This window comes from Puma concolor, chromosome E2 (assembly GCF_028749965.1).
Source record: "Puma concolor isolate L17-30 chromosome E2, mPumCon1.1.hap2, whole genome shotgun sequence".
Lineage (NCBI taxonomy): Eukaryota > Metazoa > Chordata > Mammalia > Carnivora > Felidae > Puma > Puma concolor.
In genome coordinates this window covers 15,518,438-15,545,260 of record NC_141681.1, presented here as the reverse complement: position 1 = coordinate 15,545,260, position 26,823 = coordinate 15,518,438, and the positions used below count along the sequence as shown (strand labels likewise).

Genomic DNA, 26,823 nt, shown 5'->3' with positions numbered 1-26,823 from the left:
TGATAAACCTTGTCTGGAAGACAGAAATATAAAGCTATTCCCGAAAGACAAAGTAATAGAAGTTGGGTTAGGTATACCAATCAAAACAGCCTGATTGGAATAGAGGGACCAGGTAGAAAGTATTAAGAATTAAGTTTAGATGATACCTGAATATACCAATCAAGGTCTCAGCAAGCAACAGGTGTCATACTCAGAGTAAGAACTTAAAGAGGGCCTACTTCAGCAACTACTTACAAATATTTAGGCAGAGGTGCAAACAATGGCAAGGCATAGTGCAGTATCCTGGAGCTAGTAACAGAACAGGGGAGCTGTTACCACCCCTGGCCTTGAATGTGAGGAAGGCAAGAGTGCTGTATAGAGAAGACATTTGGGAAGAGTTGCAGTGTTCAGTCAGAGAACACAGCTGCCCTCAACTGATATTCAGAAAGGGAGAGGATCTCCTTTTTACCACTGATTCCCTTTAGCTGAACCAACTGGAAACCAGAGACAAGGGGGCCAGTTGATACAGTTCACAGAGATCAGCCTCCACACAAACCAAGTGAAGAAGGAGGCAGAGTAAATCTGGAAGGGTAAATGGAAAGTACCCAGCACACTAAGGTTAAGATAACCTGAAAACTGTTGCTAGAAAGTCTTGAGTGCCCTTCATAAAGGTCATCATCTGTATAGTTGAGAAATCTTACATGGAAGCTTTTTCTCGACTACACACAGATTATATCCTTTTTACAAAACTGTTTGAACCACATTTTCATAATGAAAACATTCCTCGATTTGGCATTTGAGTAGTACAACACGTAACACAAAATTACAGAGGTTCAAAGCAGCTGAATAAAGAATTTTTTTTAAAGAATCAAAGCACCAGCCAGCAAATAAATGACTCAATGACCCGTGAAAATCAATGAGGCAAAGCCGTTTTTTTGAAATGAGTGATAGCCTTAGTAAAAATGAACTATATTCTCTTTATTAAGTCCTACTGTCCATATTCTACCACTTCCTCTTTTTTTTACCACTTCCTCTTAATATTCTTTTATTCCAGTAGTCATCCTCTCTTTTACTTTTATTTCCTCATATCTTCACCTATATTAGGCATTGCTATCTATCCATTCTAACTGCTCTCTGTAGCTATATAAAATAAATATCGGTTATATGGCATGGAAGAGAAATAGACAGACTTCAGCTTTACCACAAAGAAATGGATTTGACACTTGTAATTCCTTCTAGCCCTTACCTATAGTGGACATTCTATATGAGTTTTTTGTGACCCTAGAGAAAACATTTTGTCATAGATTCACTGTCAGGGAACAAATAGAAGGAAATTGGGCCCATGCATAGATAACCAATGTCTTTGACTCCACCAACTATAGACCTTGGGCACTTGGAACAGAGTTTGTTTTCTAGCTACAAGTCTTTTCTCACCCAAGCAATGTACAAAATTTCTCTGTACTGAAAGCATAAATTATGTTGTTTACAATAGCAGCTGTAAGACCTCTCATTGTTGAGTCTAAAATTGGTTTAGCTTTCATTTTTAGTTTTTTAACTTGTGTAGTATTATTTTATTCCTACCATAATTCAGAATGGTCTCAAATAGTTTAGAGCCATGTTAATTCATACTATAGAGATATTATATAATACTTAAAATTATTTCAAAATTCTGGCTCAATCCAGAACAGTATTTTGAACTTTCTCGTAGATACAGATAATTTAAGTGTTCATTTTTTTTAAATGAGCCATTTGCTTCACCCCCTTTTTTAAATGAGCCATTTGCTATCATTATTTAATTTAAATTAATCCGAAAATATTTACTGATGTTTCCCTATGCAAAGAACAGAATGGATCCAAGTATGAACTGTATCCACCCCTTACCTTGAGGAGCTTACAGTCTAATATTTAAAAAAAAAACAAATGTATATTAGTAAATTAGGCTAGTCAGATAGCTGAAACACAGTGATGTGGAATTTCAAAGGTGGGAGAGAACACATGATTTAGAATTGGATATTATGGGTGGGTAGGATTGTGATAGCAGTTATTGGGCAAAAAAAAAAAAAAAAAAAGTAACTGCTTTAAGCTCCTGTTTATTCATCTGTAAAATGAAACTAACATTATTTACCTCATTGGGTTTTTGTGAGGATTACATGAAAGAATGCATATAAAGCACTTTGCAAAGCTCATGAGAAAAACACGATAAATGTTAGCTTTAAAAATATCCCTTACAAAGTTCTAGAAGCAGGAATGGTCTGGTGGCCTTTGGGGAGTTGGCAGTGGGGACTGGAGCATGAGATTGGTGAAGTGGAATAAAGGGAGATAAGGCAGCAGAAGAAAGTTGAGTGAGAACTTTCCCCCAACAAACATTCATTGAATACGTTTTACCTCTTGGAAAAACGAGAAGTGGTATTAGAAACCAATGCTGATCTTGTGGGCACAAGGACTCTGTTTTCTGCTATGTCTCCAGTGCCTACAAAACAGAGCCAGGCACACAGTTGCACAGTAACTATTTGTGGAATGACCCTACCTTGTTGGGGAGATAATGAGGAAAGATTTTACAATCATTAGGATGAGGAAATCCATCTCTGCAGTGACAGGTAGAGGAGGAAGAAGGAAAATTCTAAAATTTCAAAGCCTCTGCGAGGGAAGTATGTTGTGTACATATGTAAGTGGGACAGTGGATATACACATCGGGTGTACGGAGGCATGCTGGAGCAGTGAAAGAGGTAAAGAACTCTCTTACTGCTTGCCATAATGATGTAGCAGAGCTGAGTTGCTAAGGGAGGAGTCTGAGACAAGGAGCTGCAGAAAAGAAAGGCAAATAGGGAAACCAAGAAAGAGCTAAGAATATGGAATGTCAAATCCCCAGCCTTCCAAAATTCAAGGTATTCACACAAACACCCTGTGTGGGTGGTGTATACAGATCAAGTGCCAAGTACTGGCGTCGTACCAGGTATCACAGTGGGATTGATACAGACCAGAGGGAAAGAACAGGCCCAATGAAGTTGAATGCCAGTGACATCATATGTACCATAGAAGCTGGACTATAAGCCATTTAAAACATGAATTTACAGAACTCTGGAAAAGAGCATTGGACTTCCCATCACATGAGGATTAGAGAGATCACATCATTTGAAAATATTAATTACAAATACAAGGTGGCTTTGGCTGCTTTGGGCATTGCAGCTGACAGCCTGCTGGCTAATTCTGGCCCAGAAATCACCTCCTCCATAACAGGATCCCATGTCTTTTCCTTCGCTCCCAAACAGGTTTTGTGGCCCTCCTGGGTGCTCTCCCATCACCTTTATCATGGCTTTTATCCTGTATTCTAATTATCTGTTTATGTTTCTGCCTCTCCTATTAGATTGAACACTGAAGGCTGGGCAGCATCTGAGCTCATTAGCATCAGTGCAGCAGGGAGGCTGCAGCTGGAGGTACAGACTTTGCAGTGAGGCACCGAGAGCCGTTAGGAAAGAGAATCAGAAAGGGAAAATCCAAGCCCAGGGTTTGGTTAGGAACCAGAACAAGGAAACAAACAAACCAAAATATCAGAGACATGATCGGGGTTCACCTGTAACATCAGGGCCCTATCAGAGATATGATCAGGGGTTCAACTGTAACAATGGGGCCCTCCCACATACCCGCATTTATCTTCACGCCTACTAAATAAGGTGCTTTGGGATCCTTTTGGGTCTGCACTTTGTTAGCTACCACCAGCATTTTCTGACATTTTCAGAAAACAATTTTTTTCTTAATTTCAACAGTCACCACTGTTGAAAATAGTAAATAACTGTTTTGAAAAGCTATGTTTATTCTCAACTATCCTAGGAAGGATGGACATGTGCTTCACATATACAGCCTCAACTATTTAATCCACAAAAAGAAAAAGGAAAACTTTGAGTGGTTGAAACACAAAGCCAAGTGTCTGCATCACGTCTTTGTGTTGACAGGGTTCGTGAGGGTATTTTTTCCCTGTCTTTACTCTCTTGCCATCAAAGGAGGAACCAATTAGGCCAAATAATAATAATATTTAAAATCTGACAGCCCTCGGGAGCCTGAAATGAAAAACTAAATCTGCCATATGGATGCTTTAGAGCCTGTGTTCTATGCATGACCAGGGACTCACCCTAGCTCGAAGCTGCGTGCGCTCCCAGTGTCTGGACACAGCAGAACTAATTAGAGAGAAAGCTCAAATTCTCTGCATCTGACTGTCGTTTCTCCTATTTGTTGATGCAAGTGAGAATCCCTCTCCACTTCTTATGAGAACAAAATAGAAGAGCCTAGAACACAGTGAATAGCATGGGATACTCCATTTGTCCCTGTAACTGCCTTCACAAAGCCAAAAGGGGCTGAGAGGAGTTTTAATATGCGAAGTGTTTGTGCAGACCTAGGACTTCTGTGACTATGTGTACAGAAGAATTAAACAACAAAAGCAGTTTGAAGTATTTGTGTGTTTTGTTGCTGTGACTTCTCACTCTACGCTCTCTCTTTTCTTTCTTTTTTTTTTATTTTTCAACTTTAGCTATCTCTTTCAGTAAGGGAATAAAAATTGTTAAGTCTCATAAAGAAGATAAAAACACTGTTTTTACTGTGATCCAGATACATGGCTTTTATTGAATTAGTCAGAGAGTGTAGTGTTTTTCTTTGTGGTGCAGGGAGCCCTCTGCACACGTATGAGGATCAGGACTAAGGGGGCACACGCATGTTTTCCCACACTGCCATCGTGTGTGTTTGTGTCCCAGCACAGCCATGTGTGAAAGTTTGTGTGCGCCTAAGCATGGCCATGTGCAAAGAAAAGGGACTCCTGCTCCATTATTCCAAGCAATTAAACTCCGACAGCACAAGGATGAAGGAGAGGCACTGATTTTCTTTTCCTTTGCAGTAATTGCCTCAGCAATCATCTTTGATCAGGGAAGAGCAGAAGAGGAGAGTCCTGAAAGTTGACATCCCTGGTATAAATATATACATTTACATACACGGGGGCAGCACAGCTCTGCAGCTTTTTCCTGACGTCTCTGACCTGAAACCATTGTAGCTCCATTGACACTTCATTTAATTGAATCCTTCTCTAGCAGTGCAGAAGCCTGAGGACTTGAGAGGGGGAGGGGAGTAAGGATGAGTAATCAAGGCAGACTCTTCTGCCTGAATGTCTAAAAAATGACAGGAAAGTAATTGCTTTTGAAAAGCAAAAAAACAGAAATAGCACAATTTGTTCTATTTAGTAAGATGCTCAAAGGGGATAAAGATTATGAGGATTTTTCCCCAAACATAACAAAATCTCTATCCCTAGAATAACACTGATTGGGATTCCTGTACAGATAGGAATAAGAGGTGTTTTTTTTTTTTAAAGAAGAAAGAAAACACAATTGTAAGAAAGAGAAATCGGAGTCTTCCCTGGTTCACAATGGCCAGAGACATTAGTAAGATCATTCTGAGCCCAGAGCCACAGCACAGCCCCTTTTGTCAGCTTCAAATCAGGGAGCTGGAGGGTCGAATCGGTTTAACCTGCCTCCATGACACATCACCCACCCGCCTGACCCCAGAACGGCCTCATTTTTATGGATGCAGAAGCTCAGGGTGTAATTCATTCCCTGGCACACCCCGCTCGTTCAGCAGCCTGCTTTTGCCACAAAGGTGCACTGCATATTCTGTGCCGGCTGAACCGATGAGATACCAGTCTGCTTCCTGCTTAATGCGGGAGTTTACCCTGCTCTATAGCTGAAGAGTAATGTCCCTTACCTGGCATCAATCCGTGGGGGCCTAGATCAGCCAGGCAAATTAGCACATGTCCACCAACTCAGAAGAGTTAAAGAAATCAGTCTGGACTTGGAGGACTCAGGCAGCATGTTTAGGAAACATGAAATCTGAAGGATATTTAATAACCTTTTGCCTCCTTTGTCATCCACTCTCTATATTTGCTTCTTTGGTTATATGTTAATGAGAACACGAGAGCATGTGCACAGCAGGCAGCTGCTTTGCCCTTTGATTTAGTACATGGTACAGTGGAAAACAAACAGGCCGACAAAACCAGCATAAATAACAATGCATTACTAGCATATAGCGCCTTTACAAAGCACTTGTACATACACAGTTAAATTTGTTTGGACCTTTCAACAACCATGTGTAGTAGCAGTAGCAGCACCTTTATGATCCCTTGGGAAACTGAGGCTCGTATAGTTTAAAGAACTCACACAAGTTCACCTCTCTGGTTAGGGAATTTTAAGATTTTTCGTACAATTGTAAATGGCATCGATTCCTTGATTTCTCTTTCTGTTGCACACAAGTTCTCAATCCTGACAAGCAACAGAGGAAGGAGTGCTGAGGCACAACATATTAGAGGGCTGTCCTCTGGCTTTACTCTGTTTGCATCTCATCCCTTCCCATTGTTTGAAGAGTCCAAGAGATCAAAGGAGGTTACCCACTCCCAGCCCTCCCCGCCTCTAGGCCATACTCTACTACCCAGCCCGCTAGAATTTTAAGTGCATTTTCAAGACCTGCACAGGAGTCTTCCCTAGGGCCACCCTCTTGGTGTGCACCACCAAGCCCACGCAGTGGGGGCTGTTGTGTGTGCAGGCATAATGTTCACATATGTGTGCATGAAGTCATTCACACTGAAAGACAAAGCCAGGGTGGCAAGAGCAGGGAAATGAGTTAGAGTTCGGAGACTGTGAGCTAACTCCCCACACAGCCATGGTCTAAAGTCTGAGGACTCGTCACTAGACCTGGCCTTCCAGGGTGTTAATGAACATGTATATATTTGTCAGAGCAGGAAGACAGAACATGTTTTCTGCAACCATTTGACATGTAACTTTTAAATATTTAGACATATGGTATGTAGACCTCCATTTAAGCTCTCATCCCAGGTTCTGCAAATATTAGGGTGGGCTGCCTGGAGTAGCACTGGTGTAATGATAGAGATGAGTGTAAGTTTGGAAGAGACTATATAATCTAGATTGTCATAAGCTTTAGCCGTCTTTAAAGGGCCAATTTATTGGCCTTCATAAGTCCAACCCTTTTCCCAACAGTTCATTAAAGGCTGAAGTACCTATGTCCTCAGTAGTTAAGGGTACTGATGATGGATCTGGTGACAAAGTAAACAAGGATTTTATGTTTTATTAAGTGTATTAACACAGTCGGTGGGTTAATTAATTTGCCAGGTTCCTAAACCTACTAGCCTAAAGATGTTAGTATCTTTTCCGTCAGGCAATTATTAATTCCTCTTCCTCAGCAAGGGCAGGATTAAAACTTAGCCCCAAATTCATGATTAAGTTGAGAACATGTATTCATGTGGCTCCCTTCCGAAGTTCACATCTGGTTTCTATAGAAATTCTCCTGCTAACCTAAGGGACATGCCAAATCACCTCTTCGATGAAGCTCTCTTTCCTAACACTGAATTTCTGCACGCTATAGGGTGAGTATTATACTTTCTTCATCAATCATTTACATATCTCTTATCTATCCTAATAGATTATACAAGTCTGGAACCCTGAAATTTTTACCTTTAAATCCCTAAAATGCACAATTCACGGAGTAAGCATTCAATGAATATTTAGTGAATACACATAAACAAATGATTCCTACTTTTGTAATTGTTTTGTGGTGGTGAGGGGGTATATTTTGTATTCTTGCTGCATTTTATGTGGTATGTGTTCTCCTTTATGGTAATTCTGTAATTTTCAACCAAACTCTGAAGAATGGCATTAAAAATATACATGAGGCTTTTCTTTTACTTTGGGCATATTCATAGGCTAACAATATTCCTATATGTGAACAGAGGAATTTTCTATCAGTTGGTATATGAACTGAGTATTTGCAGCCCCCACCCCAAAATTCATTATGTTGAAATCCTAACCTTCAGTGAGATGATAGTTGGAGATGGGACCTTTGAGTGGTAATTAGGGTTAGATGAGGTCACAAAGGTAGATTACTCACGATGAGGTTTGTGCCCTTATAAGAAGAAGCACAAGAAAGCTGTTCTTTCTCTCCACATACACACTGAGGAGAGGCCATGTGAGGATACAGTGAGAAGGCAGCCATCTCAAACCAAGAAGAGAAACTTCACCAGGAACAGACCCTGCTGGAACTAGGTCTGGGATTTCTAGCCTCCAGAATTGTGAGAAAATAAATTTCTGTTGTTTAAGCCACCAATTTATAGTTTTGTTATGACAGCACAAGCAGATTAAGACAGCTTGGAATGCTTCTGGCATTTTATTAGTTGAGTCTGTAATAAAGACATTCAATCTCACATAGTAAGAGGATGTTAGGACATTGGTAGTTCCAAAGACTCAACAACATTATTATCACAAACTCAAAACCTTTTTGTCCTTCTGTTCTGCCATCTTCAGTATATTGGCTTTTTGTCCCTTTGTTTGTTACTTTATGCTGATGACTGATAAAGTATATAGTCGGAAAAGGAAATGAAAATAGGTGGCACACATAAGCCAGTCTCTTTTTTTAGAAAGCAAACTATTTCCCAGTTGCCCATCAGTAGACTTGCCCATAAATATCATTGGCTGTGACTTTTTCATACGGCCACCTTAGCTTCAGAGTCTGGGAAGGGGAGTACTAAGAAAAGGACAATGGAATTGTCAAATAGGCAAGTCCCCTTAGGATGAGCACATTGTCACCTGAACAAAATCTGGACTTGGTAAGCCAGGAAGAAAAGTTGTAGTAGTCATTGAATGACCAACAAATAGTGTCTGCCACTTCTCTGTTGTTTCGGTGTTATCAACAGATGTCTTACTGTTTTCCCCAAGCACCCCATACTGAGATTATTCTAAACTGAAATTTCCTGTGTCAGCAGTACTCCTGCTGTACTGTGTAGGTCATATACTGATTTGACATAACACCTAAATTTGTCATACATAAAACCCACAAACTCAAGAAAAAAGGAAAGCATCCATGGAAATACATAATTAGAAATTTGTAAAACATGATACATTCTGAAAGTCTTGCCCAGTGATTCTATATGTTACTATTACATGGGGAGTTTTCACATGACACCCATCCTCCAAACCAGACCAGTGAAGTCACAATTTCTATCTGGCCCTGGAATTGGTAAAGCTTCCCAGGTGACTCTAATGTGCAGCCATTTTGGGGAACTACTGCAAAAAAAGGTGTATAGGAAGCAAAGATACGAATCATCTGTACTTTTAGCCTCTCTGGAAACCTGTACCCAGCCCATGAGAGATTTTGTCATTGTTTCTCAATATCCATATTTATTTATTCATTAAGATATCACTTAAGTATATATAATATGCAAATAGTTCTGGGTGCAAGGCTGTGGAGATTATTTAAAAATTTTTAAACAGCCTACACTTCAAGAATTTTCTATTCTATTGGGATAAATCAGTGAACGATTTCTATTTAAACAAGATCATATTTGTTAAGGACCAAAAAGAAAGGCACAGATATTATGGACTTCAGGAGGTCAGATGAGGGACAAATAAATGAGAATTGCAATGGTCAGCAGAGGCCTTATACAGGTAGAAGGGCAATTTTGATAGGCAGTGGTTAAGAAGAGGCCACATTTGTTGAAGATCACAATATGCTAACTCTGATATGTTTAGAATCTGGGTAAATCAATTGCTTCTCTTAGGGAGTAGAACATAAGACTAGAAGCATTGAAGAAACTGGCGTTTTCACAGGATGGATGTCACAGGTGAAGAGAACAAAGTGGTTAAAGCAGGCCTAAGTGCAAAAAAAAAAAAAAAATTCAGGGTTGAGTTGAGATGAGGGAATGACAAGTTGGAAATTTCCAGTAGGTTGCATGGGACACAGAGTTGCATGGGGTATAGACATGATTGTGGTAACTGTGAAGGTGGGCATGGAGGTAGAAAGCTAGAAACCAGACATTAAAACATGTCACGGCACTCAAACAGAATCCCTCCAGGATCTCTCCCTTATTGGAGCTGATACCATGCCTTCAATACACCATCATTATAACATTTGACACAACTGTAGTGCAATTATTCATCAGTCAACAAATATTTATCAGTCATTTAATATGTGCCAAGTACAGTTGATATAGCAGCAAATGATATAAGCAGAAGCTACATTTTAGAAGATATAAGAAACTATGCATGTAAACAAGAGAAGATGAACCTTGAAAAAATTACACTAAGTAAAATAATCCAGATACCTAAGGTGACATAGGTCACATTCAATTTATATGAAATATCCAGAATAGTTAAATCCATAGAGACATAAAGATAGAAAATGATTGCCAGAGCCTGAGGAGAGAGTGAGGAGTGACTGTTTAATGGGCATGAGGTCTGATTTGAAGGTGATGAGGATATTTTAGAACTAGATGGAGGTAATGGTTGGACAACACTATGAATGTACTAAATGCCACTAAATTGTACCTTAAATGATTAGCTTTATGTAATGTGAATTTCACCTTGTTAAGAGAGACAGGCAGAAGTGTCAGTTGCTTTGGGACTCCTGGGTGGCTCAGTTGGTTAAGTGTCCAACTTCGGCTCAGGTCATGATCTCACAGTTGGTGAGTTCAAGCCCCGCAGTGGCCTCTGTGCTGACAGCTCAAAGCTTGAAGCCTGTTTCAGGTTCTGTGTCTCCCTCTTGCTCTCTGCCCCTCCCTCACTCACACTCTGTCTCTCCCTCTTTCTCCCTCTGTCTCAAAAATAATAAAATAAACATTAAAAAATTTTTTTTTAATTTTTTTTTTAAATTTTTTTTTCAACGTTTATTTATTTTTTTTGGGACAGAGAGAGACAGAGCATGAACGGGGGAGGGGCAGAGAGAGAGGGAGACACAGAATCGGAAACAGGCCCCAGGCTCCGAGCCATCAGCCCAGAGCCTGATGCGGGGCTCGAACTCACGGACCGCGAGATCGTGACCTGGCTGAAGTCGGACGCTTAACCGACTGCGCCACCCAGGTGCCCCAAGACAATTGTTTTAAATCATGGGTGGAGCAGGTACCCCTTAAGCTCCATATTTAAGAAATTTGGCAGAGGGGCGCCTGGGTGGCGCAGTCGGTTAAGCGTCCGACTTCAGCCAGGTCACGATCTCGCGGTGCGTGAGTTCGAGCCCCGCGTCGGGCTCTGGGCTGATGGCTCGGAGCCTGGAGCCTGTTTCCGATTCTGTGTCTCCCTCTCTCTCTGCCCCTCCCCCGTTCATGCTCTGTCTCTCTCTGTCCCAAAAATAAATAAAAACGTTGAAAAAAAATTAAAAAAAAAAAAAAAAAAGAAATTTGGCAGAGAAGTGGAAGAAAGAAACAGGAAGATAGCTAGATGAACTATTGGTTCCAGAGAGACTTTTTTGGATAACAGGAAGATTTTTGTGTATTTTAAGACAAAGAGGAAAAGAGTGAGACTGAAATGCAAGGGAACTCTCTGGGGTCTTCACAGGTCTAAGAAGCTGGAGATGTAGATGTAACCCCATAGTAAAGAGCTTGGCCATATGCTCTGGTAAAGAATGTTATAATTAGGATATTTCTAAGAGAAATGCAACTGGAAGAAGCATTAGAAATGTTCTAGTCCACGGGGGTGCCTGGGTGGCTCAGTTGGTTAAGCGTCCAACTTCGGCTCAGGTCATGATCTGACGGTTTGTGAGTTCTCAGGTCAGGCTCTTTGCTGACAGCTCAGAGCTTGGAACCTGCTTCAGATTCTGTGTCTCGTTCTCTCTCTGCCCCTCCCCTGCTTGTGCTCTGTCTCTTTCTCTCAAAAATAAATAAATGTAAAAAAATTTTTTTAATTAAAAAAAAAATGTTCTAGTCCACGCTATTTACTAATGTGGGAGCCAGCTGTCCTAGCTTAAGTGACTTTACCAAGCTCACAGCTGGGTGGTGGAAACCAAGTCTCTGGTCTTACTAGGTATAGCAACCATGTTTATTTTTACTTTATGAATAGTTGACATTATCCACAAAGGCCATTTTCTGTTTAAGCTGTAGTTTATCCTTCATTTTTAATTTTTTCATTCAGTGAATGTGCATAATAAGTGCTAGGAATTCAGCAAATGGACACGCTTGGCTGATGAGTTCTACTTACCCTAATTATAACATTTGTGTCTTTAACTTCCAAGGCCCAGTAACCCGATAATGTTGCCAAAAACTTAGCATGCTGGGGATTTACGTATCTTTCTTGGTCTGAAGTCTGATAGCAAATGAAGTTTGATCTGTGTGTGTGGCTATGGGCATGTCTACATGTGAGAGATATTTCTAATTAATTAATTAACTTATTAAATAGGGAATACATTCCTAGAATTCAAAAAGTACAAAAGGTACCAACAAAAATCCTCTTTCTCTGTCTCCCACCTACTCACTTCCCTTGCCCAATGGCAATCCATGTTACCAAGTTTTTGTGTGTCCTTTTAGAAGTATTTTATGTTTTTAAATTTTTTTTAATGTTTACATTTTGAGAGAGAGAAAGAGAGAGAGAAACAGAGCACAAGTAGGGGAGGGGCAGAGAGACACCGAGACAAAATCTGAAGCAGGCTCCAGGCTCTGAGCTGTCAAAGCACAGAGCCCAATGTGGGGCTCAAAGTCATGAGCTGTGAGATCATGATCTGAGCTGAAGTTGGATGCTTCACCGACTGAGCCACCCAGGCACCCCTAGAAATATTTTATGCATATGCAAACAAATATATATATGCATATACTCCCCTCGTAATTTTTACACAAAGAACACACTAAACATCCTGCTCTGCACCTTTTTAAAATACATATATCATATTTATAGGTATTTATGGTCTTTCTCGACCTCTCCTGTCACCTATTTCATTTTCCTGCAATGGTTACAGAGAAGGAAGTTCTACGTAGGAGAGTCCTCAGTCATTTCTACAGCTTCATGGTATCTCATTGTTGGATAAAACATTATTTATTTAACCAGTCTCTAAATGATAGACATTTAGGTAATTGCTAATCTTTTACAAAGTTGCTATGCATCGCCATTACACGTGTGCCAGTATATCTGTAGAATAAATTCACAGAACTGGACTTGCTAAGTCAAAGGGTATGTGCATATTATTTCAGTGGATCTTAGGAAATCACATCCTATAGAGAATGTGCCAGTTTCCACTTCTGCCAGCAATGTGTGTAAAAACTTGTTTTGTCCCATCTTCACCAATACATTGCATTATCAATAATTTTGGAGTTTTGACAATATATTCAGTAAGAAATTGTATCTCATTGAGGATTTAATTTGAATTTTCTTATTCTAAGTGAGATTCTTTTTGTGTGTTTAAAAGTCATTTTATTTCTTTCCCTATGAGTTATTTGTTTGTTTCCCATTAGGTTTTGTGGTTTTATACATTGATTTGTAGAAGCTTTTTATACATTATAGAAATTAGCAATTTGTTATGATATGAATTATAAAATTTCCCAGTCCTCTCTCTCTTACTTTAATTATGATGTTTTTATCATACAGAAATTTGTCTTGATTTTAATATAATAAAGTTATGAATCCTTATATTATGATTTCTGGAGTGTATCATATCACTCCAATATTATTTTTTTTAATTCGCTCATTATTTCTTCTAGTAATTTTGCAGTTTTATTTGTATATTTTTAATTCATCTGGAACATATTTTAGTGCATTTGTTGGGTATTGTTCCAACACCATTTTTCCCTTACTGAGAAAATGCCATTTGTGTTTTTTCCTCCAATACAACCTAAGTCAAAATATTGTTCCAAATATCCAAATGAAATCAATATTGATTGAATTACTATTATATGCGAGGCATAATTTCATAATGTTTTCTTTTAAATTTTCCCTTCAAGAAGAAAAGAGACATAATTTTAAGGTCTAAGATCCAGAAACTTCTTTAGTAAAGAAAACAAACAAAATCTTCATTTGAAAGTCTCTGGCTATCAGTAAGAACTGTATATAACTATATTCCATGAGACAATGAGCTAGTTCAAGCTAAAAGCAAATAAAACACAAATGGTTCTTTATAGGTGTGAGTCCTCCTCTATATCTATAACCAGGGCAGGAAAATGAAATAGAAGACAGGAGAGATCTTACATACCACAATATCTATGAACATGAGATGCTGCTATATAAAGACAGTGTTGATAGACACTATGTAAACATTCACTTGGCATAAGGCCTATTGGCTTCAAGTGGAACAATACTAAGAAATTCTAAAATAAGACATTGTCTTTTTTTAAATTCAAGTGTAGTTAACATAAAGTGCTACATTCCTTTCAGGTGTACAATATAGTGATCTAACAGTTCCATACATTACTCAGTGCTCATCCAGACAAGGGAAGTCCTAATAGCCTTTACCTATTTCACCCATGCCCCACCCACCTCCCCTCTAGTAACCTTCTGTTTGTTCTCTATAGTTGAGTCTGGTTTTTTTTGCTTTGTCTCTTTTTTATTATTTTAATTTCCTTTGTTCATCTGTTTTATTTCTTAAATTCCATGTATGAATGAAATCATATGGTATTTGTCTTTCTCTGACTGGCTTATTTTGCTTAGCATTATACCCTTTAGATCTAGCCATGTTGTTGCAAATAGCAAGGTTTCATTCTTTTTTTGGCTGGATAAGATTCCATTATACACACACACACACACACACACACACACACACACACACACACACACATATATGTACATACACACAGCATGTCATCTTTATCCATTCATCTAGAGATGGACCCTTGGGCTACTTCCATAATTCATAATTTTGCTACTGTAAATAATGCTGCAATAAACACAGGGGTGCATGTATTCCTTTTAAATAGTGTTTTTGTATTTGGGGGGGTAAATACCCAGTAGTACAATTACTGGATCATAGGGTAGAGCATTGTCTTTTAAATATACACTCCTATGGTATGAGAAAGAACACCATAAAGACTGCAAACCTCAAATCTTGTATTGAAAAAAAAGTCCTAGTTATGTAACTAATAGAGCTCTATGATTGTTATAGCTATTAAAGAACTCTTCCTCCAACCTTCCTTTACTACGGTCTGGAAAAACTGGCTATTTTACTATTTGACCTAACAGCCATCATACTACCAGCCTGAATCTACTAATTGTTTGACTTGAGGAACATAATTAGGATCCTTACCCTAGGAAAGGCTCTAAAATTACTGTACATTGCACACATTCATGATGTGTGTGTGTGTGTGTGTGTGTGTGTGTGTGTGTGTGTGTGTGTATTAATCCACAAAGAATATTAAAGAAATATTTCTGGTGGGGGAAGGAACAGGAATAAGAGTTAGTGGGTACAAGTCACTGGCAGGGGAGAGAGAAAAATGCTATTAGCAAATATAGGGATACCTACTCTTTTAGAGGACATACAGAAACTGAGGGTAAACAGGAAAGGGAAGCATTACAGTTTGAAACTTCCCATCAATAGTGGGTTGAATGGTATCTCCCCCAAATTCATGTCCACTCAGAATTCTAGAATGTGACCTTATTTAGAAATAGTGTCTTTGCAAATGTAATTAGTTAAGTTGAGGTCATACTGGCTTAACCTGGACCCTAAATCCAATGACTGATGTCCTTCTTTCTAAGAAGAGGAGAGAAAACACAAACTCAGAGGAAAGAATTCATGTGAAGACAAAGGCAGATACTGAAGTGATGTTGCTACAAGCCAAGAAATGCCAAGCATTGCCAGGAGCCACCAGAAGATGGAAGGGGCAAGGATGAGTCCTCCCCTAGAGACTTCAGAAAGAGCATGGCCTTGCCAATACCTTGATTTTGCACTTTTACCCTCTCAAATTGTGAGATAATAGACTTCTGGTGTTTTACAATAGCCCTAGGAAAAGAACACACCAGCCTATTGGAATTTAATGCACCACCCTAAACAATAGTTTTTCCTCTGTGTATCCCATATGTCCTTTTTCCAAGTATGCTATAAATGAAAATATTCTCTTAAGGTGGATCTTTGGATTTTCAGGTTTACCAGACCATGTTGTGACCTGCTACTCACTAGGTATAATGCCTCTAATAATCTTCTTATCTGTAAAATGCAGAGAACAATACCAGTTTCTTCATAAAGTTGTTATTTAAAAAGATGAGTTAATATGTGCAAAAGTGCTACTTATGCTGGAAAAATACTATATAAATATCACTTGATTGTTAGTATTGCAACTTCGTAAACAGTAAGTGCAAATAGTCACTAGCCCAGAGTTTTATTTTTATCAGCCTAATTTCACCCACAACATTACTAATATAAACAATTATCTCTTCTGATTTCCCCATTTAAATTATTATCTACCTTGAGAAAATTCTCAAAAGACTTTCTTTCCAAGGTTGACTTACTAATAATAACTTTTCTTACTCATTGGGTATCTCATTTCCTCTATCTTAGAAGATCATGGGTGTCAATGAAGATATGGAACTCATTATTCATTCTTGTAAATATTACTAAATGTCCATATGCCAGGCACTGTGCTTGGTAATTGAGATTCGGTGTTCAAAAGCAAGATAGCAAAGCAGGGTAAGGTGATGGGGAGTGGCCTCTGAGGCGGGTGGTCTCTGAGAAGGTGATATTTGAGTCAACAGCTAAAGAACAAGAAGAACGGCCAAAGAAGGATGTGGGGATGGAGACTTCCAGGCAAAGAAGAACACTGAGTGCCCAGCACACAGGATATTGGAATATTTGGGGACCAGAAAGGTGACCCAGTGATTCCAGCAAAGAAAGCCAAGGGGAGAAATGTGCAAAGCCAGATCTTTTAGGGTAGGGCAGGCCTTGGCAAAGAGAAGGGGGTTTTGTCAAAGTGAAATGGGAAGGCCTTGGAGGGCTTTAAGAGAGGGAGTAGACTTGTCTGATTTAATTTGTAAAAGATTGCTTGGGCCGCTGTGGGAAGAACTGGTCCCAAGTTGTAAAAGTGCAGGCAGGCAGGCCCATTGAGAAGCTTCTGGGAATAATATGATGGTGGCTTGGACAAAGATGGCCTTGGGGTCCTGGAACAGACAGACCAGAGGCACATCTAAAGGGACACATCTAAAGGGACAACCACCACACCTCATGGATCAATAGGATATTTGGCTGAGGGAGAAAGAAAAGAGCTCAGATAACCTGACTCTTTTCATGATAAACAGCCCTGATTGAAAGCAGCCTCACCAGTATACCCAATTCAATAAATCACTGTTGTCCAAATCTCTCTTTCCTACTGGAGTAAGTCTACATTTGCTAGTGGAAGAGAAACAAATGTTGTTGAGCTCAGTTGTCTCATTTTGCTGCTCAGAACACAACTTTCTGTAAAGGTACACAAAGAAAGAAATTCTCTATGAGCCCCTGCTCTTTTTAGTGCTATGAATGGTTTTGCCTCTATTCAAACCTGCTAAGGAAGGCTAAGGGCATTTATCCTACCCCTGGTTCTGATGTAAAATTTGAGAATTTGGATTATTACATTTTTTGTATCTGTCATCTGAGAAATGGGGATATTAGTGCCCACTCTGCAGAGGTTTTCTGACAATTAAATGGAATAACACGTGGTCAGGCAACTAGCCAAACTTCAGTAAAAAGTAACAATGGTAGTGATCATGATCACTGTCTCATGAGATTAGAGGTGGGTGAAATTGACCTGATCTCACCAGCTTAGGATCATCCAATTCCGTCTAAGTCTCCCCATTACCAAAAACTCTTATTATACTTGAAATTGGGTCTATAAAGGAATATCATGGGATTTGTAAAGCAATATTGGTTCTTCCACAGCACCAGCTCAGGCTGACCAGGTAACCTTTTGATGTTACTATATTACTTATTCCTAGTTCCTTTATGAGATATAGAAATAATTTTTGAAAAACAGGAGCAAGAAAAAAGGTTTCTGATAAAATAATGAGCCTTTCTTATTTTGAGCCTTCCTTTGATACTTGCCACCTCCCTCCCATTATGGCTCTTTGTCCACCATTGAAAAGGCCAGTGTCCTCAATTTGTGCCCAGCTGGAAAGAGAACATTGAGCTGAAGAGTGCAAAGAAGCAAAGAAATCACACTGAGATGATATTTTCCTTTATGAGGTACTTCAACAATCATAACAGAGAATGTCTTATGAGCTGACCATCAGTTTTAAATATGAAAAATATTTTCTGGCTTTGGGGCAGTCCTTATGCACATATACATTAGATATCACTAACAAAGTAAGTTGGAGATTTGTCCTGTGTAAATTACATACCTAACATAAGGAGCGAAAAGAAAAAGATAAAAATGACTGCTTCCTGAATCCCGATATGTACCAAATCCTGCACATTTGGCAAGAGGGTTGCATTCTTGATCCTGATGCATTACCTGTATGACCTCTCTCCAGTTCATTCTATTTTCTCATTAGGCCTCACTATTTTTGTATGATTTTGATACCTTCTTTCATGTTTTTAATAACTTTAAGCACACTTACTTTGCAATCTCCTCCAGATTGCTCTATCATCTGAAATTCTCAGACATCTAAATCATGCTGTTTTCTTTGTCTATTACTCTCACTCATGGTTTTTAGTTTTGTAACATGTGGATATATCTTAAGCAGAGCTTTCTTGATAAGAATTCCAGGTGACCTATATGAAGCTGTGGCCCTCCAGAGTATTTTTGGGTTTGCCCTTGCCAAATGCCACAGGAACATTACTAGCCTGAGACCAAGTTTGATTTTAAGTTTTCAGCTTAGAGGTCTCTGAACTTGGTGAGTAGCAAGTACAAATCCTCAAACCTGTAAGGCATAGTCGCAAATTCTCAGGGGAGACTTTTTCCCACCCATGGGTTAGGGGAAGTTAAGCATCCTTGTAAAACAGATTTTTTTTCTTTTTTCCCCCCTAGGCTATCCTTTTAGGGGGTCCCAGTTTTGTATGGGGAATATAAGTTCTAACTTCCTAACTTGTATGGGCCACTGGGTCCACATGAGTGTTAAAAGCTAATCTCTCCAGTAACTAAGACTAGGCAGTGCTCTTCAAGGCATTTCGGGAGTTCTGTACTTGCTAACTTAGCCATTTGTTAAAAAACAAAACAAACATACAAAACACAGATGTCTTAACGGTAGAGAATAAACTGTGGGTTGATGGAGGGAGGTGGGTGGGGGATGGGCTAGATGGGTGATGGGTATTAAGGAGGGCACTTGTTATGATGAGCACTGAATGTTGTATGTAAATGATGAATCCCTGAGTTTTACTCTTGAAACCAATATTGCACTGCATGTTAACTAACTAGAATTTAAATAGAAATTTAAAAAACTAAAATAAAATAAAAGAACATTTGTTCTACTTTAGCTGGAATATCTTAAGATTTTTGATGAAAGGAATATTTCTGTTCTGCCATATGGCTGGAAATGAGACTATCAATTCATTCTTCATACTGCAGCCAGAGAGAACTTCTCATACAACATACAAATAAAACTTTGTTATCAGTCTTGCTTAAAACACTGTAGTGGCTTCCCAGTGATCTTAGGATGGAAACTAAGATCCATAACCTGCAAGACCCTGAATGAACCTTACCCAGTTCCCCATCCTAATGTTGCACCATATCTCTTCTCATTCTCTGTTCTACTAACACAAGGATTTTTCAGTTCCTAGAATGTACCTCACTCCTTACAATAGCAACTTTGCTGGTTCTGTTGTCTATTTCTGGAATGTCCTCATGTTCTCCCAATTTGCTTACCCTTCAGCTCTCAGCATAATTGCACAATCACAGTTGTCTAGGTAATTTTCCTCTGATATGTGTGTATATTGGCTCAGACCTCTCCCTATTATACTTATCACAGTTGTCTTTTTACATTTATTTTTGTAATTATTTATTTAAATCTCTTTCTCACCGAATAGACTGTAAGCTCTGTGAAGGCAAGTGCTATGTCTATTCTTATTTAACATTTGTATTAGTCAGTAAGAATAACACTAACTGCTACATGGACATTAACACACACAAAAAGTCCTCAGTAACTTCACATCACAGATTTATTCTTCATATGATAATCCACTGTGGGTCCAGGCAACTCTCTGCCAGACCTAGATTGCACCACCATCTTCAACATATTGCCATCAAGGTTACAATGGAAGGAAAAGAGAACAGAGGATAAGGTGGAAGGTTTTTATGAGCCAGGCCAGGCATGCATCACTTCCACCCACATTCTCTTGGCCAGAACTCAGTCATGAGGCTCTATTACAAAAAAAGCTGGGAAATATAGATTACCCAGGAAGAAGAAGAGGAAATGGTTATCAGCAAGCACTCAAGTCTCTGTCACATTTTATATTTTTAACAAAGAGCAGTTCCTGACAATAGGAAGTTCTCAATAAGCACAGATTGAATGAATCAACAAATGGATAGATGGATGGAAGAAGAATGGATGGGTGGTTTTGTTGTCAATGGGTAGCTCATTGATTCAGCTAGTCTGTAAGTTCTTTGAGTATACAGACCATATCTGTTATTGCCCATCATTGGAGAGAAGTTTGGGGCACATAGTAAAAGCTCAGAAAAGAATAAATGATCACCACTACTTGGAAGATTTCAGGGAGGAGATGGACTGCTAGTAGATCTTTAATGAAGCTATGGAATGAAATGGAAAAGCAATTTAAGAAGTGAACTTGTAAAGGTGTGGAATGGATAGGGAAAAAGTAGAAGAATGATGAAGAAAGGCTAGTATGTGTATAATTAAGAGTAGCACGGAGAGGAATCAGTGGAGAATGGAGAAACTAACAGGAAATGCCTCCCCTGGCTGGTTTATCAAAACACTGTGTCTGCCGCATCCCATACTCCATCATTTTCTCTTTTGTTGTATTACGGACTTACACCTAGGAATAAGGGTTCCTCTTTAGTGAAATAAGACGTTTTCCCCTCCCATTTTGGACCTTCCTGTTTAAAATGAGTAAAATGTGCCCAGGAAGTACGTATTTGGGTTGGCCAGAAGTTAGTACTACAGAAGGTACTTTGCCCCTGACCATGCAGAATGGTAAACCACACTAGTTCCAGCCCCAGCTGTCAGGCCAGGATTTCTCCCTAGCCCTTCTCCAATCAATACCTAGAGCTGCCTGGTGCCATCGGGAGGAAGCTGTATTTAAAAAAAAAAAAAAAAAATGAATGAAGTAGAACAGCCAAAATCTTTCCATTCTTTCCGCTCTTCTCTGCAGCTTTCTGCCCAGGGATAGAGATCCCTCTTAGAGCTGCGGCTGAACAGCATGAGGGTGCCACCCTCCCCTGCCCTGAGAAAGGGTCAGGGTTACAAAAGTAGCCAGCCCTACATTACAGGCTTCTGAAATGCACTGTCGGAGTTAGTGACAGGGGAGCTGCCTTACCTCTGGGGCTACAGCAGTGCAGTGAGCTTTAGTGGATCAATACTTTAGTCTTGTCATGCTAATTGCTCATTGGTTGACATTCATGATCCTTCCTTGCTCCCTCCCTATGTAAACTCTTTACAGCTGGAACAGCGAGATGCAAAAATCCTGAACCTTCAAAGCCAGCTCCTGCAGAAGAGAGAGGGCCTGGCAGCTGAGGTATGGTGCTCCCTCATTTTCTTGCTCCCCTTTAAAAAGCTTCATGTGTGCCTGCATGTGGTCGTGTGATGGGGAGACGCACGAAGAAATGCCCGGGGTACCTCTCTGCAACACGTAAATGGTATTACCTTTTCAGAACAAAACAATATCTCCTCCCCTTCCGCTCCTCCCCCTCCCCCCTAAAAAAAAAAAAAAAAAACAGAAAAATACCCACCCCTTCTATGAGTTTGGTTGCAACCCTTCTGTTCTGGTGAATGTGTCACCCTGCACCAGCTCACAATGAACATGCACCTGCACTGTCCTCTGCTCCCAGACTAGGGCATGTCAGACTGAGCTGACATGGGTGTGTGTGCTTGTGCATGTGCGTGTGCGTGTGTGTGTGTGTGTGTGTGTGTGTGTGTGTGTGTGTGTGTGTTTGTATGTGTGATCACGCCTACCATATTGGCTTCCTGTCCCTGGAACATCAGCTTTTCTAGCTGGCTGAGCCTGTCCCCACAACCAGTGTTGTCACTGAGACCACCCCAACTCCTACCCTGTAAGCTTCAGGCCTGTGCTATGCATGCAGGGTTTTTGTTAAGCTGTTTAGTATTAATTGATTTTTTTTCCATTTTTTTTCTTTCTTCCCTGGGCGGGTCAATAGCTGGATGCTTCAGGAGCAGAGGATCTATCAACTGCAGACCAAGCATAGGGAGACGCAGGCAGACCTGGAACAGAAACCCAGCCAGCGCCAGCCGCTCCGACAGTACTTGGTGGCCGGAGAGTCGGCAGCAGGAAGCATGAGGCAGGATATGACCCAATCCTTGAGGTCTGGTAAGTTTCCTCACTTTTGGAAAGTGAGGCAAATGATAACCAAGTTTTTCTTTCCTTACTCAAAAGAGTCAGGCGCATTTCTGCTAAATGAGCTAAAGATCAAACTCCGGATGCCCCCAGCAGAACTGGGAGGGTGTAGGGGCTTGTAAGGGAGTTTGCGGGATAGATGAAGGCTAACGAAACTCCTATCCTAAGGTGAGCCGCTGCAGCCAAGCAGATGTCCTGGGTATCGATCCGTGCCTCCTGATATTGATTTCCTCTTGGGGCCAAGAATGGGGTGGACCTACAAAGGACAAGAGGAGAACCCGACACCCTCCCAGAGGGCCGGGCAGCCCTAATCGGTGATAACAGTGTTAAGTGGTCAGCCTGGAGATGAGGTTTGCTCAGATCTATTGATCTGCGCTCTCCTGGGATATAAATCCTTCTGAATTTGCTTCCGTGGATATAAATATTTATAATTAAAATAGCCTGGAAGCCTCTTTCAGGCACAGGGAGAGTGGCCCATCCTGGGGTAGGTGTGATATCAGTCTCTGCCATCTCCCTACTTTGTATGCTCTTCCCACTCTTGCATCTGTTTATACATCTCTGCTTTCTCTTCTGAACCCTATTTTTCTCACCCTCTGAGTGACAGGTACAATGTCTCAGACTATCAGAAGCCAGGAAAAATCTATTCTTTCTGAATGCAGTCTCCAGCTGAGGAGGGAGTACCGCTACCCCCCCAGTCAGTGCTCTACAGTTTCGTGTGCAGTCAGGAGTCTGGACTCAGAAAGGAATGGGCTGTTTTGGGGGGAATAAGGGGAAGACTTCTTCAGTTGTTGCTTTGTTCTTGCTTTCATTGAGGCATCAGATTGGCTCCAGTAACAAACAGCTTTATAACGCAAATGTGTTAACCAATGCCAAGACACTGTGTTGACTCACAGTTAAATCTAGAAGAAAAATTTGAAGGACCTCATACTCCTGTTTCTCAGCACCTCATAAATCTAAGCTCACATGAAGTAAACAGAGCATCCCTTACCCAAGAGAATGGAAAAAGAAAGGAGCCTGAGGACTTATTCAGAGGCAGAGCCCTTGAAGCCAGTTGAAAAGACCAAGACCATTGACCAAAGCTTTGTCCACTGCAAGGACAACCTTATAAAGGATAGGAACCATTAGACTTAAGTTTTTTTTTTTTAATTTGAGTAGGAAAGAGAATGGTTTTAGAAGTCATTTACCATGCTTCATAAACCTACCGTGTGTTTCACTGTCCAGGATACAAATCTGTTCTTCCTGAATCCATCATTTGCTTTGGTATCCAGGATACAATCTTTTCGGTTTTGGAATTTCTGACTGTTTCTGTCAGGTGTCTGCCCTGCTTCAATGCTTACATCTGGAACTGTGTGTCTTTGTGTGTCTGCCCTCAGCAGGTTTATTAATTTATAATTGATGCCCACAAAACTGTTTAAGGACTTCTGGATCTTATTCTTGTTGAGGGAGTGTGTTAGTGGGGATGTATGTACTGTCTAAGATGTGGGGGAAATTCATTGGGTTTTTCTTCTCTTCATTTCAGAATGTGTAGTCACTCCGGTCCATTTATGTGAGTTGATAAATGTATGTCTGTGTATCTCTGTGCAGGTGACTGTACCTGGGAAGCTATGACCATGAGCTGGTTAGAGTGGTACCCCATGTTTCTCTTCCGTCTGCATTAACTGTATCTTTCCCAGATGCATATTAAGCTTTGCTCTTTTTTTTCTTTGTATTCAGAGGCAGTAGTTTCTGAACTCAAATTTAGCTCGTTTGTCTCTTTTAGCAAATGATTGAGGGTTAGGGACTATTCCAATTGGCAGTCAAGGGTCAGTATTTTGGACTCCATTTGGCTTAGATAATTTATACAGAATAAGTCTAACAGGTATAATCACCAACAGCCTTGACTTAAGAATGCTTCTAAGCATACTTGAGTTTGAAAAATACTTCAAGCTAAAAATGGAAGAATGTTCTGGTTGGTAACTTGTATGCTTCTGTGGTAATGGAGAGAATTGGAATGCAGTTCTCTTTGTTTGATTTATATGGCGACACTCAGAATGTGAAAGGTGTATTTTACTGCAGAAATAAACTTTCAACATTGACTTAAAGAATAGAAGACCCAGGCCAGTACTTACATCCTTTGCTAGTTTTAATGAAAAGCATAATAAATGAGAATCGAATTTTTTTAGGAAGAAAAGTCCTGAGATAGGTGTCTTTCTCCCATTGTTTGCAATATTTGTCAACATGTGCTTACGTGATTCCTATGAAGAACAAGCTTATTTGGAGAAAGTGATCTAAATCTTAGAATTGAATGCACTCCACTAATTAAATGTGTTTTCTTGTGATCTTAGTGCCACTAAATCTAAATAGCGCATACATAAATTCATTGCTGTCTTGCACTACAGTTCCTACAGGTCATATTTGAAAGCCTGTTACCAGCCATACAGAAATGATATTATGGAATAATCCAGTGGCTTAGGATAGCAAGTTCAATGTTTTCAGTCTTGTAAGAATTTAACTCCTATGTTACAGATAATATGTCATATGCTACATCTGCCTTTTATATTTTACACATACAGATATATTTTTCAATCCCATTTGTCTAAAAGATTCTATATTCAAAATATTTTTAATGCAAGGATAAAACATTTCACTGTTATTTCTACATTTATAACATAAAATATAATGACATATTTTATCCTAAGAGCAAACTTATAAGTTAAAGCGAGAGTCATTGCCTCCATTTTACCAATAATAAACAAGCACAAGGTGACTCACATATTAGTATCAGACTTGGGGCTATGACCTGAGGCTATGGATCCCTGGTCAGGTATTCTCTCCTACGTTATGAGATGCCTCCATTAATATTTGATAAAATTTTAGCATATTCTCTACTTCCAGCACGTATCCAACCCTTGAAATGCAGGTAAGACAAATGTTGATTGATCTTAAATGATCATTAGCATTCTGCTCATGCAGGAAAAGGGAGTAAGTAAGTATTTCAGGCATCTTTCTTTGGCCTTTATCACCCACAACTGGCTACAGAGTCTAACGCCATGACAGACTGTCCTTGTTAGACTTAGAAATTTTGTGAGTTATTTATATGCCTAATCAATAGTTTTGTTCCCCAGGAACACGTCCCTATGAAAACATAGTGAGTATATATTACTCACTGTATTTCACAGAACTGACACGCACATATTTAGTCTTCATACCAGCAACATTTGCTTGTAAAGAAACATGTATAGGGCATCTGAGTGTCTCAGTTGGTTAAGCATCTCTTTATTTGGGCTCAGATCATGATCTCATGATTCATGGGTTCAAGCCCCACATCGAACTCTTTGCTGACAGTGCGGAGCCTGCATGGGATTCTCTCCCTCTCTCTGCCCCCTCCCACTTGTGCACTCACTTGTGCTCTCTCTCTCTATCAAAATAAGTAAATAAATAAATAAACATTTTTTAATAAATAAATATTATGTATAATTTGAAACATCAAGATAAAGTGCTCAAAGTCAAACATAAACTTTTTGTTTTCCTGAAAGAACCACTGTCCTTTCCCCAGTCTTCTTACTAATTCAGGGGTTCTTAACTTTTTCTGTGTCATGGACCCTATTTCCAGACTGCCATAGCCCTGAAGCCTATGGACCTCTTCTCAGAGTAATACTTTTAAATGTCTGAAATAAAATACATAGAATCCATGAGAAACCAATTTATATTGAGATTGAGTTATCAAAAGATTAAAATCATTGAAATTATTAAAATTAATTTCTGATAGGGGCGCCTGGGTGGCGCAGTCGGTTAAGCGTCCGACTTCAGCCAGGTCACGATCTCGCGGTCCGTGAGTTCGAGCCCCGCCTCAGGCTCTGGGCTGATGGCTCAGAGCCTGGAGCCTGTTTCCGATTCTGTGTCTCCCTCTCTCTCTGCCCCTCCCCCGTTCATGCTCTGTCTCTCTCTGTCCCAAAAATAAATAAACGTTGAAAAAAAAAATTTTTTTAATTAATTTCTGATATGACCATATGTGTAATTTTTATTAAAATGTTGATATAGTCCAGGAATAGAACTGTAACTGTAATTTTTGGATGAATAAGGTCCAGTGCTATAATTTTAAGGAGTAGTGAACATTAGGGATGTTTTGAAATTGCCTAAAATATATGGTATGGATGTGATATGAAAAAAGCTAGGATTTTTGTTGGTGACATTGTCACTGGGACCATTAATATTACTGGTTTGTTTCCTGCAGTTATAATTGAAGGAAATGCTAAATGTGGTTCAATATTAGTGAAAGTAAAGGTGGTCCCTTTTTTGGTCCCATCCAAGTTTACGGACCCACGGAACTCTATCCATAGATTTATTAGGAATCCATGGATGCCAGGTTAAAAAACCCTAGTTTAGATACTTCCTACTCATTTTTCAAAACTCTACTTAAGCATCATTTCTTCCAAGGAATTTCACCAGCCTTCTCCCAGGAGGAATAAACTGCCACTTTTCTGTGCCTTAAGAGCACCCTCACCTCTCTAACACTTAGCACTCCACAGGATTCATATCAATTTACTTGTCTCTCCCTCTTAAAGAGTGCACATTCTTGAGGGCATGGCTCATGGCTTATTACCACCACCTACCACAATGTCTGGCACATAACAGAAGTGCACTAGATATTAA

At 39.7% G+C, this 26,823-nt stretch overlaps 1 long non-coding RNA gene across 1 annotated transcript in view; it reads left to right on the top strand.

Annotated features, from left to right (window-relative positions):
- Positions 1-26,823, top strand: part of LOC147573398 (uncharacterized) — a 113,471-nt gene that overhangs the window by 52,224 nt on the left and 34,424 nt on the right. Inside the window, exons 2-3 of the long non-coding RNA XR_015245131.1 lie at positions 21,280-21,354; positions 21,995-22,164. This is a non-coding gene — a long non-coding RNA (uncharacterized LOC147573398). The remainder of the gene's footprint in view (positions 1-21,279; positions 21,355-21,994; positions 22,165-26,823) is intronic.